General features: G+C 46.1%; 1 protein-coding gene across 5 annotated transcripts in view; it reads right to left on the bottom strand.

Annotated features, from left to right (window-relative positions):
* The window catches only part of PAM (peptidylglycine alpha-amidating monooxygenase), a 150,350-nt gene extending 137,032 nt beyond the window's left edge, over positions 1–13,318 (bottom strand). For 3 of the 5 annotated variants that reach the window (XM_064439408.1, XM_064439410.1, XM_064439409.1), the window contains exon 1: positions 13,168–13,318. The gene's annotated coding sequence lies outside the window, so the exon portion shown is untranslated. The remainder of the gene's footprint in view (positions 1–13,167) is intronic. The other 2 variants (XM_064439411.1, XM_064439412.1) reach the window with 1 other exon arrangement.
* Positions 13,319–14,019: the final 701 nt, after the last annotated feature.

The following is a 14,019-nucleotide window of genomic DNA, read 5'->3' as shown; positions in this document are numbered from 1 at the left end:
GGGGTCCCACAGGGAGGTAATACACCTTATATTCTGCTGACAGTACACGAGCAGTCGTAACCATCAGTGGGTGATGGCTCTAATGGTTACAGGCCTGAGGTCACTGTAATTCACAGACACCCATCCCTACATCTGAAAAATAAACCGATTAAAATTAATCCCTTGGCAGGGGTGGGGGAGGTATACAAACCTGCTCATTAAATCTCTTTGCTATTACAACTGCGTTCCTACCTGCCTTTTATGGCCAAAGTGCCAGTAGCTAAAGTATATTAATAAATTACCGGAAGTGACTTGTTGGCAGGCAAAACTTTCACGACAACAGGGGTGAAATACTATTTTGGGGTTCATACTATCACTGTGGAAAAGTGGTTACAATTCCTGCTAATTTGGAGTCTCCCTCAAAATGTGTTGCATCCAAACAGTCCAGGCTGCCCAGAAGCGACATAGAGATCACCCAGATGATTACAGCTATTGGAGGCTGGAGTTACTGAAAGAGCCCGTTTTCCCCCCCCCCCTTCAGCGGCCCCATCTGGTCAGTGAAAATGCCTGACAGCTCCCAGAGAACAACAGCTGGTTAATGATCACTAAACAGGGCTGCCCCACACTCAGAACTGTAGTGCCAATGTTATCATGCTCCTCCAGCAAGCTGTATCTGAAGCTGCAGCATGCTGCGTGGAATCCAACAACAGCTTTCTTTGGTGTGCCAACCGCTAATGAACCACAGGAGCAATCTGCACACTCATGCTGGGGTTAGTAGTACACCTTCACAGTCCTGCCCCAGAGGTACCCACACAGCCCCACGATTTGCCATGGGCTGGTAGCCCAGTGTTTGGAAGACTTCAATACTTGGCCACATTGTAAATCACTCAGCTATGCAGATGATGTTATCCGCATCACTGCGGGGGCTTCTGGTCCCATTGAACAAGATGTGGGAGGAGCTCTGAGTAACATTACTGAGACAATGCAAAATCATGATTGGGAAATTAACCCCAAGAAAATTCAGAGAGCTGCCACAGAAGTAAAATTTGGAAGGATTATTTGGCAGAGACTTAGCAGAATGATGCCCAAATCAGCTAAACAAACCGCATTTCATATGGCAGAAATGCAGAGCAAAGTAGAAACACAAAAGATTATTGGTCTTTGGGGGTTTTGGAGGCAATTTATACCCTATTTGGCCCAGATAATAAGATCGTTATATAATGTAGTAAGGAAAAAAAAAGGACAGTTCTTTCCAGAAGAAAAGGTAAGAGCTGCCTTTGAAGAAGCAAAGAAAGCAGTCTCCCCTGCAGTAGTTTTAGGCCAAAAACTAGCCAATAAGCCTTTCAAGCTCAAAGCCCTAGTATCGTATGAAGACGTGGCTTTCTGGAGCTTCTGGCAGCAAGGGGACAGGTGGCATAAACTGTTGGGCCTTGGGTCTCATGGGTTGCCCTCATCAATGCAAAACTACAACGGCTTTGGCCTGCTTATTTAGCCCTAGCTGAAACAGAAAGAATTACCCAGGAGGCCGAAGTTACAGAGGGCAGGACTCCCAATTTTACAGCGGGTACTGTCAAATGACTCCAGCCATTGGGAAGGTGGAACAGACTAGCATTGTGAAATGAAAATATTTCTACACTTCCACATCCCAGCCCAAACAAAGTAAGCACCATACAGGAAAAAACAGCACAAACTGGCCTGGGTAGTGACAGTGTGCTTCCACCACTCAGCCCGCCTCCATCTTGGGCACAGCAGGCCCTACCGTATGAGCAAGGAACCCAAGAGCAGAAGCAGAATGTATGGTTCACTGATAGGTCAGCGAGGTATGTAAAATTAAAACTGCAATGGAAAGCAGCAGCCTTTGAAATGGCTGGGCAAACCTTCCTATCAAGGGAAGGGGGGAGCAACCAATATGTCAAATTAGTGCCTGCAGCTATGGTGCTGGAAGAACCATCAGCCTCAGAAATCCTTATACGGACTCTTGAGCGGTCTAAAAAGGTCTCACACTGTGGGCTAGTAAATGACAAGCAGATGACTGGATGATCCATAATAAACCTCTTTGGTGGCAGAATTTGGTAAACACTAGACAGGAAATGCAAAACCATTGCTCTCTGGGTAAGACACATAGATGCCCATACCTCACATCATGGTGAACCAGAGTAGAAATACAATGCTGCTGCTGAACAGTTAGCCAAGGAACCTATTTCTGCAATATCCCACAATGACGAAGTGTTAGCCAAGCGGGCTCGTAAGAAATCAGGTCATTCAGGGAGAGCTGCTACCTACAAATGAGGACAAAATAGATGCACTCCTTGCTCCAGAGAGGCCATTCAAAATGCCTTTCAAGAGTACCAGATCTGCAAATTAACAGAAGCAAGAAAACTGCCACAACAGACCTATGGAAAGACAGAGCACTGGGTAGCCCCAGGCCACACCTGACAGACATTACACTGGGCCGCTTCCAAAAGGCCAGGGTTTGCAATACATACTGGTGATGGCAGATACACATACAACCCCCTGGTTGTATTACGCACTTCCCATGCTGACCACAAGGCCTTCACTTTTTCAGCCAATGGTTAGATATTCCCACTTGTATTAAATTAGATAATGGTTGTCATTTCCAGGACAAATGGTCAAGCTGGTGAAAACCAGGTAGCATGGGTTTATCATATACCCCATCAACCTTATGCAGCCAGTTAGTAGAGGGCACTAATGCCTTACCAAAAAATTAAATTTGAATTTTTCCACCCACCCACACTTTGGTGGAACTGGCCAGCAGTGCTGCCATAAGCATTAATAAATCTGAACAGCAGGGCAGGAATCCAAGGCTACACCACTTACAAACTATTATTATGCCATCACCATACAACAATGTTCAGGTTCCTGCCTGAAACTGAAGAGAGGTGTGTCTTGGCACAGGATGGACAAACTCGTTTATACTGATCCCTGCCAAGATACTGGCCCAGGTGCTGGGAGCTATGTTCTTAATTTTAGAACACTAAGCTGATACTCCTTAATATGTTCTGCAACATATATTTCATGAAAAGTTGTGCTCTCCATCTGTTCTGCAGAAGGCGGAGACCGGTATCCTCCCTGGAAGCCTCAGCGTTGCACTAGCCCGCAGCGCCATCTGTCGGCAGCCCGCGGGTTACGGCGACGCTCAAAGTCCCACCCGCCTGGCGTATTTTTGGGGGCAATGGTGGGAACTATAAGGCAAATTTTTAAGAGATGCCTGTGCTGGTCAACATCTGAGGGTGCCAGGAAAGGAAGCCTTGGAAATGGATGTGTGTTGGAAGACCCCATGCCTTGATGACCTGATTGCTTTATAACCACTGCTATGTACTGCTGACCTCTTACAGAAAGACAGAGCATTCTCATCAATAAGAATTACTATCTTTCTTTCCTACAAACTAAAATGTTAAAACATCTTTGGCATGATAGACTTATTAAGGTCCATTCCACAAAATAAAAACCATAATAACTCACTGCTGCTACCATTACAGGTTGTGACTTCCGGAAAATACAAAAAGATAACTGTCCTTCATGAGTATATTATATGGGCAATTTCTTATGGGAATTAGAAGGTATTTTTGCATAAATTGCTTTGTCGACTAACAATTTAAGCCCATTTTAGAGTTTGAGATCATATCCTAACACATATTCAAGCCTGCAAAGCCATTGTCAGTAAAAACAACCTCAAGCCACTGCTAGAGTTAGTCCCTTACCATGTAGCAGTAGGTGGACTCAGAACCCCCAGATAAGCTTTTTCCTTCTATGTGAATCTCCAGAATAGCCATTTAACACACCAGGTTTGAGAACCGATACTTTAACTAAACAGAGGTAGTCACCCAAGTATGTGTATTATGCACAGTCTCTCATAACATCCTCACAGAGAAACTGGTAAAATATGGTCTAGAAAAACAGACAGTGAGGTGGACTGGCTGAATTGCCAGGCTCAAAAGGCTGTAGCAATCAGTGGCACAAAGTCCATCTGGAGGCCAGTCACCAGAAGTGTACCCCAGGAGTCAATACTGGCACCAGTCCTGTTTAACAGCTGCATTAATAGTCTGGATGGTGGGGCAGAGTCCACCCTCAGCAAGTTTGCAGGTGACACCAAACTGGGAGGAGTGGCCAATACACCAGAGGGTCATGCAGCCATCCAGAGGGACCTCAAAAGGCTGGAAAAAAGGACTGACACAAACCTCACGAAGTTCAACCAAGGGAAACGCAAAGTTCTGCGTCTGGGAAGGGACAATGCTTCCCAGAGTTGTCAGCCTGTACAACTAGTACGGGCTGATGCCTGACCAGCTGGAAAGTAGTTTCACAGTAAAGGCCCTGGTGGACAAGGTGAACAGGAGCCATCCATGTGCACTCATGGCAAAGGCAGCCAGGGGCATCCTGGGCCGCTTGAGGAATAGCATCACCAGCAGGTTGAGAGAGGTGATCATTCAGCTTCCAGTCAGTACTGGTGATGCCATACCTGGAGTGCTGTGTCCTGTTCTGGGCAATCCAATACAAGAGAGACAGGGACATATTGGCGGCAAGTCCGGAAAATGTCTACAAAGATGATTGCAGGCCTAGAGCATCTGCCACATGAGGAGAGGTGGGACTTCACAGCCTGAAGAGAAGAAGGCTTGCTGGGGAGGGGGTAGAACCTTATCAATACCTATAAACATCAGGCTGCAGAGAGCGCCAGACTTTTCTTAGCTGTGCCCACTAACAAGACAAGAAGAAATGGGCATAAATTGAATCACCAGAAATTCTGTCTGAACAAAAGAAAAGACTTGCTTATTGTAAGGGTGGTCAAATATGGGAAAAGGCTACCCAGAGACGTTGTGGAGTCTCCATCCACGGAGGTACTCAAACCCTGACTGAACACGGTCCTGGGAAACCTGATCTAGCTGACCCTGCTTAAGTAGGGGTGTGGCGTTATACTACATGATCTCCAAAGGCTCCTTCCCGTCTCAGTCGTGATTCTGTATTAAACTCACAGGGAGAATGCCGGGTTTGACAGTCCAGGAAAAAAAATTAGTAACCACAGTTTTCCAGTTAAAAAGAAAGAAAACTAGAAATCACTGGTTAATTAGCACTCTTGTAACTGCCACATATAATAAAAGCTATGGTATATAGGAATAGCTTTTATAGGAATAGCTAGGTAGTCTAAAATTAGGTATCACAGAAAGTTCTTCTTAAAGGACTACTATAAACACACTTAAAAAGTTATTAATTTTGTGATCAAAATATATTAACACTTCAATACAAACATCAGCAAGCAAGCAGTAAAAAAAAGTTATTTTAAGCCAGAATAAAAAAGATGCATCAAAATCCACTAGAAATCCTTAATCTCTTCCATAACGAGATTGGGATTCATAGTACCATGCAATCCAGCTCCTTAACTTCAGTTCAGGGTACAACATGCTTGCACAAAGAATTAAAACCAACTGAATCTAACCAGTCTGAATAAAAATAATCCACAGAGAACCAAAGAATATAGCACAGAAGTGTGCAACAGAGCCCTGCTGATTTAAAATGAATGCTACCTTTATAATTTTTTTCCCTTCTTTAAATGGACTGCTGTAAGCATGCAAGGCTGATTTCATCAGTTTTCAAGTTCCTTCTCTCCACTCCTTCAAATATCCAGCTTTAGGGCCCACGAACAAGGTTCAACAAGGTTCAAGGAGAAAAGAACTCTATTAAAGGAAGATAACTTGTAAAGCAAAATAATCACTGGCACTCCAGAATCTAAAACGGTCCCAAAGCAATAAGCACTGTTGTTGTGGATAAAACACTGGACTACAATCAACATTCAGTACCTGAGCAGACGTAAATGTGTAGTTTCACATATCACTGACTCAACTGTGAGGGAGTACAGGTAGGAATCATAGATGACAGAGAGGTATCTGCTTCTAAAAGAAAAAGCTATGGCTTCCTGGAAAAAAGTGAATGAAGAAGGTAAGTATAATCGTGTATCACTGATGCTGGATTATGAATGCAAGTTAATGAACCTCCCAGAACAAAGCATCCAACCATACTCAATTATTGATGTAATCTTTTAAATATCTGTTAACGAAGACACGCGAAGTAACACATTTGCTGCAACACAGGTTAAATGCACAACCCATTCCAGTCTGCCTTTCATGTCTCCTTCTCTCTTCTACCTCACATCATGTTAGCCTAATCTGCAGTCTTCCAGTCCTTCACTTCAGTTTTTGGTCAATAGTTCATATAAGCCCTTCTACTATTCCAGTTCCTCACCTGATGCACATCTTTGCCAGCCCATCCCCAGACTTCACAGGATTTCTCCTTCTCCTGGTTGTACATCCCTACTGGGTCATGGTCCAAACAGTACCTAGAGATGCTACATTCCTCTGTGCACTGATTAGCTTGAGCAGACTTACTTTCATCTCAACTCCTCCTCCTCAGTTCACCTACATCTCCTCAAATTGTCTTTTAATTTCAGCTCCTTTGTCCTGTATTTTCTCCACAGCAAAGCAACACCCCAACCCTGACACAGAAGACTTCACCACCAATACTTAATGATTTGCGTACATTATAAGGTACAGACCTCTGAAACTTATTGAGGGAAGTATCAAACAGCCTTAAGTGCGCAAGGCTGACCATCATCATGTAGTTTAGAAATGTACCTTGGAGCTACTTCTGCTTAACAGCTACATACCTGTACATAGACTCATTCTAGTTTCACTGAAGGTGCTTTTAATAAAAGAGAATCAAAGAAAAGAGGAAATTGAACAGATTCTGGAGTAAAAGATAATTAGAGAAAGAAAGAAATGAAAAATGGAGTGGCAGAAGAAATGAAATATGAATTTATTTACATTACCTTGACAGATTATATAATCTTTCTTTGATGCAATAGAAGATTGGACTAGATCATCCCTGAGGTCCCTTCCAACCTGTGATTCTGCGATTCTTTCCCCAGAAAGTACAGCAAAGCTGGTTGGGGTTGGGGGGGAAGGGAGGGGAAGAGGGGAAATTTGCTATATTTTCATCCATACTACAACATGGAAAAATATTAGTTAAACTTAAAGAAACTGGATTGGAAGATGTAAAAAAAAAAAAAAAACACAAACCGAAACCCAACAACAGAAAACCCAAAAGAAAACAGAAAAAAAACCCAAAACCCAACCAACAAAAAAAACCCACCCCAAAACAAACCAAAAAACCCAACCCCAAACACCAGTGTGAGAGTGGTTAAACAAAGACAACTGCAACTAGCATTAAAACAACAGTGAAGTCCTGGAGTTTCATTAACTAAGTGTGTTTCAAAAATACCGCTTTAGTATATGCATAAAGGAAACTTGCCACAAAATACAGGAGAGAACCTATAGAATCTGCCGAAGCAGGGCTGAAAAGATACTGCTCATTCATAGGAATATCAGAGTGACATAAAAAAGAAATTGATAATTCTGAGAATCAAAACAACAGAGGTATCTATTTTAATTTCTGCTTTTATGTCAAACACTTTGGGACTTTCTGCTCTTAGCTACCAGTTTATCAGCTGGAAAGAACAAGATGTATCAGGCAATGACATGATCACAGCTACTATACTGTACTCAAAAAAACAAATACCAACAGTAAAAAGCAATTTTAAGGGGTACTTAGTATTTTCAACTTTTCTTCACTATGGATCTGGTTTTATTAGCGTCACTGTCTTCATGTGCAACATCAAATACAGTCCCAGTCACCATGTACAAGAAAGATCTGTTCAAACTGTAGGCACTTGGAGAAAGGGCTACTGGAATCATAGAATATCTCGCAGTGGAAGGAACCCATAAGAATCATGGAGCCCAACTCCCTCCTCCTCACAGGACTACCTAAAACTAAGACACATGACTAAAAGCATCGTGCAGATGCTCCTTGAACTCTGACAGGCCTGGTGCCATGACCACTTCTCTGGGGAGTCTGTTCCAGTGACCGACCTCCCTCTCAGTGAAGAACCTTTTTCTGATTGTCCAATCTGAACTTCCCCTGACACAGCTTCATTCCATTTCCTCATGTCCTGTCGCTGGTCACCAGAGAGGAGATCAGCACCTCCCCCTCTGCTGCGCCCCTTGAGGAAGCTGTACACTGTGGTGAGGCCACCCCTCAGCTTTCTCTTCTCCAAGGTGAACCCAACAAGCTCTAAATTTTCCCAGTGCGTAACGAGACAAAGACAGCCTGGATTGTTCAGCCTAGCAACATAAAGTCTAAAGTAAACATGATTGCTCTCTATAAATAAACCAAAGTATATACCAATCACAGGGAAAGAACTAAGAATTAAGCTACTGAATGATACAAAACAAGAACAAATGAATATATGAAGGCCATGAATACTTTAGGCTGGAAATTAGATGGACATTTTTGAAACAAGCCAGAAAGGGTATGCTGTGGATAATCATTTTTAAGATTAATTATTGTTTTATCACATGGATTGAAAGATATTATTTACAGGCCTGCAACAGAAAGCAAACAAACAGCTAATAACAGCAAAACAATTCTTCTATAGTTTTATAGTGGTCCTCTAGTGTTAACCTAGTCCTGTGCTTAAAAAAAAAAATTAATAAAAAAAAGAAATGTTTCACAAATCTTAAGTTCAATGTAAACACTTCTTCATAATCCCTTTTTGTTCCCAAGTACCAAGGACTAATAATCCCCTTTTGTTCTTAAGTATGAAAGACCTGAGGCATACACTAACACAGAAGACACTGCAAATGAGTAGGCCACTTGCAACATCCAGTAGGAGTGTCAGAAGCAAGCTTCCCCCCCCTCCCCAACCTTATTTAAGCCTTGATTGACCCTACACACTAGGGACCACGACAGAGAGATAGATGATTTTAAAACAGACTATAAACTTTCGTGATACCCTTCTTTTGTACATATTGATATAGTGAATACTGTATTATTACACCAGGACCATGAATGTACAACTGCACAGATTAAAACAGCAGAGCAGGAGTAACAAGAATTGCACACCTGCTACAAAGAAGAGATCAAGTGGAGTAATAAAATCCAAGAAAGAATATTGATAACAGAAAGGAACTAACAGTCACTGGAGTCTGACACCATACCATGTACATAGAACCACAAATATGCGCTATGACTCAACGTCACCCTTGGCATTCTTTGTCAAAAGGGAACATAAACACAGCAAAGATCACAGAACATCATTACCAGCCAAGAATAACCCTAAAGACACGATGAGTACTTGATAGCCAGCATCCCTTCCTCCCCTTGTCACTGCTAGTAATCCTGGCCAGATTGATGGGATACCCATCTGTCCTGGTCTTCATAAATGTAGGACTGCAAAAGCACTAGTCTGAAGGGATGAAATAAATCTATGAAGTAACAAATACAAGTTACTGAAATTGGGTTTTTTTCAAAATAAAATCCATGTTTCCTCCTACCCAGTGATCCACTGTGACTGCTGCACTTTAAACTCTTCCACTTCATCTGGTTACACATCCTGTTTGGCTGTTGCAGACCACAGTATCTTAGAACAGACCATTTGCCAAGTGACATCTGTTGCATAAAATGTAAGAAGTTCACCACTGCAGCAGGAATGGCCTAGGTTATCATTTATTGTTTTCAGTTTTGGCAAAATACATTTTTTCTTTGTGTAAAATAGGGAATTCTTCTACTTGAGTATTTTGATTAACAATAATATAATACATTGATGGGTGAAGGAAGAGTGAGAAAAACCTTCACAGTAAAAAGTATGGTAACTGCTCACAGCGCATGCAGCGCTGTTATTATGACAGACCTCTTCCAACTAATGACTGCTAAGCGTCTTCCACAGATGGAAGTCAGGCAGGTTGCTTTCATTAACTAAATCAGAAAACCTTTTTCTTTTGGCATCTCTTCACACATAATCTGCACGTATCCTTTCAGAGGCTACTTTTACGTTTCATTCACATTTTCACATAGAGATGAAAGACAGTCTTTACGCAACTTGCATTTCTCAAAAGTAATAATAGTTTTTTAAAAAAAACTCAATGTATACTTGAAGAAATGTAAGTTTCAAAAGCCAGCACTAATCATGAATTTTGCTTCCCATTTCTACCTACACTACTTTTCTTTGTCAGTACTTGTTCTTTGCTCACATGGTCACAAGTTATAATCTCATAATCTTACTTGATTTCTCTTTATGCTTCCAGAAGTTTATCATAATCTTAACAAAGTGCTCCATACTTTCCCACCTATTTCTAATAGCAAATTTCCCAAACTGCACTGAAATATTTGGTTTAATAGAAATTATAAAATAACCCACAAAAATTAAGAGATACTGACTCAAAATATTTTTCAAGTAAAACTTTTCGTTTTTTTCAAAAATACTTTTAGTTTGGTTCAACACCCCTGGGGAGCACATAAACACCCTCTCTTCCTTACCTTGGCCAACTGGAAGAAACTGAATCTGTATACAGGTAAGATTGACAGGACATTACTATCACAGAGAAATGAAGGATGTTATTCATGAAGGAGTATATGGTAAATCCTCACCAGATATCGTTTTCAGGATACAAGACGACTAATACAGTACAACCCACCATATGGAATATGGCAGATATGGTATAACCTACTCCATAGACTGTTTAATCTTAATTATCATACATTGTTTCCAGGTATAAACCAGAAATAACTTTTCTAGTTTGTTTGGCTTGATTTGTGATACTTTTCAAATCCTTGTTTGTACTAATAGCAGTAATTTGGATAGTGCTATATATATGTAAGTATCCCAGGAGACTTACTAACCTCAAATATCACCAGTAATGGGCAGATCAAATTATGTGTTAAATCGAAAACTGGCAAGTTATAAAATGACTTTTAAATATATCCTGCATTTCATTTACGTGCCATTGTTCTTGAGTATGCAACATGGATGATTCTCTCAATCTGTAAAATGAAGACTGCAGAACAAATCCCAACCTCTTGGCAACCCCTTGAGCCACGACTGCATGATAAAATGGGAGGAATATGCTGAGAACAAGTTTGTCTTCAATATGTATGTATTTTACACCACAGTTCCTTAGGATTCATATGTATGGAATCAAGAAGAAAACTCCTCTCAAACGGAATATTTTGTGGTATCAGCCACATGCAGGGAAATAACTTTCAGAAGAGCTGATTCAATCGCATCCTGTTTTATTTGACACTCAGCAGCCTGGAGGTTATCTCACTTGACAAGGAAACGGATAAAGCAATGAAATGGTAGGATTGTATTTTGGATCAGATCTCTGCGCTTATTTTGAGCCTGCTTGCACACATGTTTGTGGAGACCTCTGCCTCCATTTGTCAAAGGAAGGGTTCTGTGTTCTGTACCTGCTTTTGGCTACTCGTTAGGGCTTACCTCCTAGATCTCCCACTTTCCCCTGCATGGATGATGGGATCACCATGTCAAAGAAACTACCTGAGTAAGTGAGGATTAAATTCAACCTGCTTTCCATTTTTTTTCTGCAAGAACTAGTCAGCAAACATGCATCAATCCTCCAGCAAAGTTATTGTTAAAAACTACCTCCAGATCTTAGATCCACAGTACAAGACAGAAATATAAATAAGAGTCTAACATATAAATCATCTAAAAAAATTTAAGTTAGGATTTTGGGATTTGTAGTTTTCTAAAAGCTAGATTTATTAGTGATGATTTTAATGCTGGAACACCTGTAAAGATGCAGGAGTACCCCAAACCAAAAAGGAAACAGAAGGCCTTATCCATATCAAGTGGCATATCATGAAGAGATTTGAGATATTAAAATGACTGTCTCCTTATAGGACGACTTCCATTACCACGCCACGCAAACATTTAGTCTTTCATAAGTAGGTTAAGAATTCTACTTAATGCCAGTGATTTATCTTTTTTTTTTTATTATTGGAACCTATAAGAACGCCTGTCTGCAAGCCTGCTGTAGGCACCTGGAAACAGTCTACGGTAAAACATACCACCTTGTCAACGCCGCACCTCTGCGTTGGTGGTCCGCAAGACAGCCTGAGAACTGACAGTGGTTTTACTGTCCCAGAAGGGGTTGGGACCCACCCCTTCATACACCAAATTCTCACAGCACATCCACGTGCTGGCAAGTGAAGAGTTATTTGGTATGTTCAAAAACACGTGCAAAGCAAGATTGTGAGAGACTGACACATAAAACATGCATCTTCCGACATTAATTATTAAGATCTAATATAGGAGTTTTTAAAGGAATTAACAGAACGAGCAGCGGAGGATTTAAAACCAAAACAAAACAAAACAAGCCACTCCCAGGGACTAATGGGAACCATACTACCACGGTTCGGAGCAGCTGGAAGTCAAAACTAACGAAATGTCAACACTTGACTGCTTTCCATGGCTGGACATCTAGGGGGGACGAGGCGACGGCCCCCACAGAAGAGCGCCGAGGTCCGAAGGGGCTCGGGCTCTCCCGCCTTCAGCCATCTTCCCACCGCCGCAGCGGGCGGCCGGGATCCCGCCCAGCCGCGCTGCCGCTGTCCCTTTAAGCCGGACCCCATGACAAGCGGCAGGAACCGGCCCCGGCCCCGCTCCCGCTCCCCTCCGCCCTCCGCCCGGCCCGGCCCCGGCGGAGCACGGGCCGGCGGCGCCCAGCGCCGCAGGAAACTTTGTCGGGCGGGCGGTGAGGGCGCCCTGCCCCGGCCGCCCCCCGCCGCCCCGGGGAGGGTCGTCCCTCCCCTCTCCCTAGCTCGGGACACAACGTCCCGGCGGGCGGAGGGGGGACTCCGACAGAGATCTCGACGCGCCCACCCCGTCAGGAGGCGGCGGCGGCAGACCTCTGCCGCCCCCGGGGCCAGGACCCGGGCCGGGGCGGGCAGGACGGCGGGCCCCCGCCACAGCCGCCGCAGCCCGCCGGGGGCAGCCGGACCTGGCGGCCAGAGAACCGCGGCCCCCGGCGGCTTTCCAGCGGCCCCCGGGCGGGGGGTCCCCCCCCGCGGCGCAGCCGGGAACCCTCCCCCTGGCACCGCAGGGAGGCGCCGCGCCTCGGGGAGCGCGGCACCGCCGCACGTGTGCCGGGGAAGGGGGAGCCGGGCACCGGCCGGGGCGCGCAGGAGCCCCTCCACCCGGGAATGAGACCGGGAGCGGGGACCGGCCCCCACCGCCCGCGGGGCTGGGGCAAACCACCGCAACTCCAACTCCCTCCGCGCCCCCCGCAGCCCCCGCGCCCGGGTTAACGCGAAGCACGTGAAACTCACGAGAGAGGGCCCAGCCCCGCTGCGCCGCGCCGCCGGCTCTCAGCCGAGCTGCCTCTGCGCTGCTGGCAGCGGCGGCGACACCGGGGGCTGCCGCGCGCCGTCGCCGCGACCCCCCTTCCTGCCGCCGCGCCGGCCCCGCCCCCCGTGGGACCGGCCGCCCCCGGCGCCCCGCCCCCCGGCCGCGGCCCCGCCCCGCCCCGCCCGGCGCGGGGGACGAGGCGCCTCTCACGTCTGCCTGCGCACGGCTCGCGGGGCGGGGGGCGCCGCCCGCCCCGGCCCGGACCCGCCGCTCGGCTTGGCTCGGGACGGGGTGAGGCGGCGGCGCTCCGGGTCCCCGCCCAGCGGCGCCTCCCTCCGCCGAGCGGCGGGGAGGCAAGGAAGGGTCCCGGGGTCAGCCTGTGGGGGAGGGGAAAAACCGCCCCGTCCCTTCGCCGTCCGGTGGGCCCGCCCTCCGAGAGTCGCCCACCCAGCCCCGCCCCGCCTGGCCGCCGGTCCTGGTTCGGACGCCCCGGGGGGGAGCCGCGGCTCCCCCCGGGAAGCCGGTGCTTTCCGCGCGAGTGGGTCGGTGGGGGTGGGCGGGGGTCCCCCCGTGGGCCGGGCCGCCCCGCCCCGCTCCGCTCCGCTGCGTTCGGGCGGCCCGGGGCCGCGCCGGACGGGCGGGACGCGGTGGTCGCCCGCTGCGAGCGCAGGCGGGGAGAAGCCCCTCCGTGCCGGGAGCGAAGGGGCTGCGGCAGTGGGGCCGCGGTCACGGCGCTCTGCAAAACCCCCTCTCCCGGGCGGGAGGGCTTTGTAAAGCCGGGGCGCGGGGGTCTGCGCGCCCATCGCCTCGGTGGGCTCTAACAGAGCCCGGCC

The sequence above is a fragment of the Phalacrocorax carbo genome, chromosome Z, assembly GCF_963921805.1.
Source record: "Phalacrocorax carbo chromosome Z, bPhaCar2.1, whole genome shotgun sequence".
NCBI classification, from domain to species: Eukaryota; Metazoa; Chordata; class Aves; order Suliformes; family Phalacrocoracidae; genus Phalacrocorax; species Phalacrocorax carbo.
This window is presented reverse-complemented; position numbering and strand designations above follow the sequence as displayed.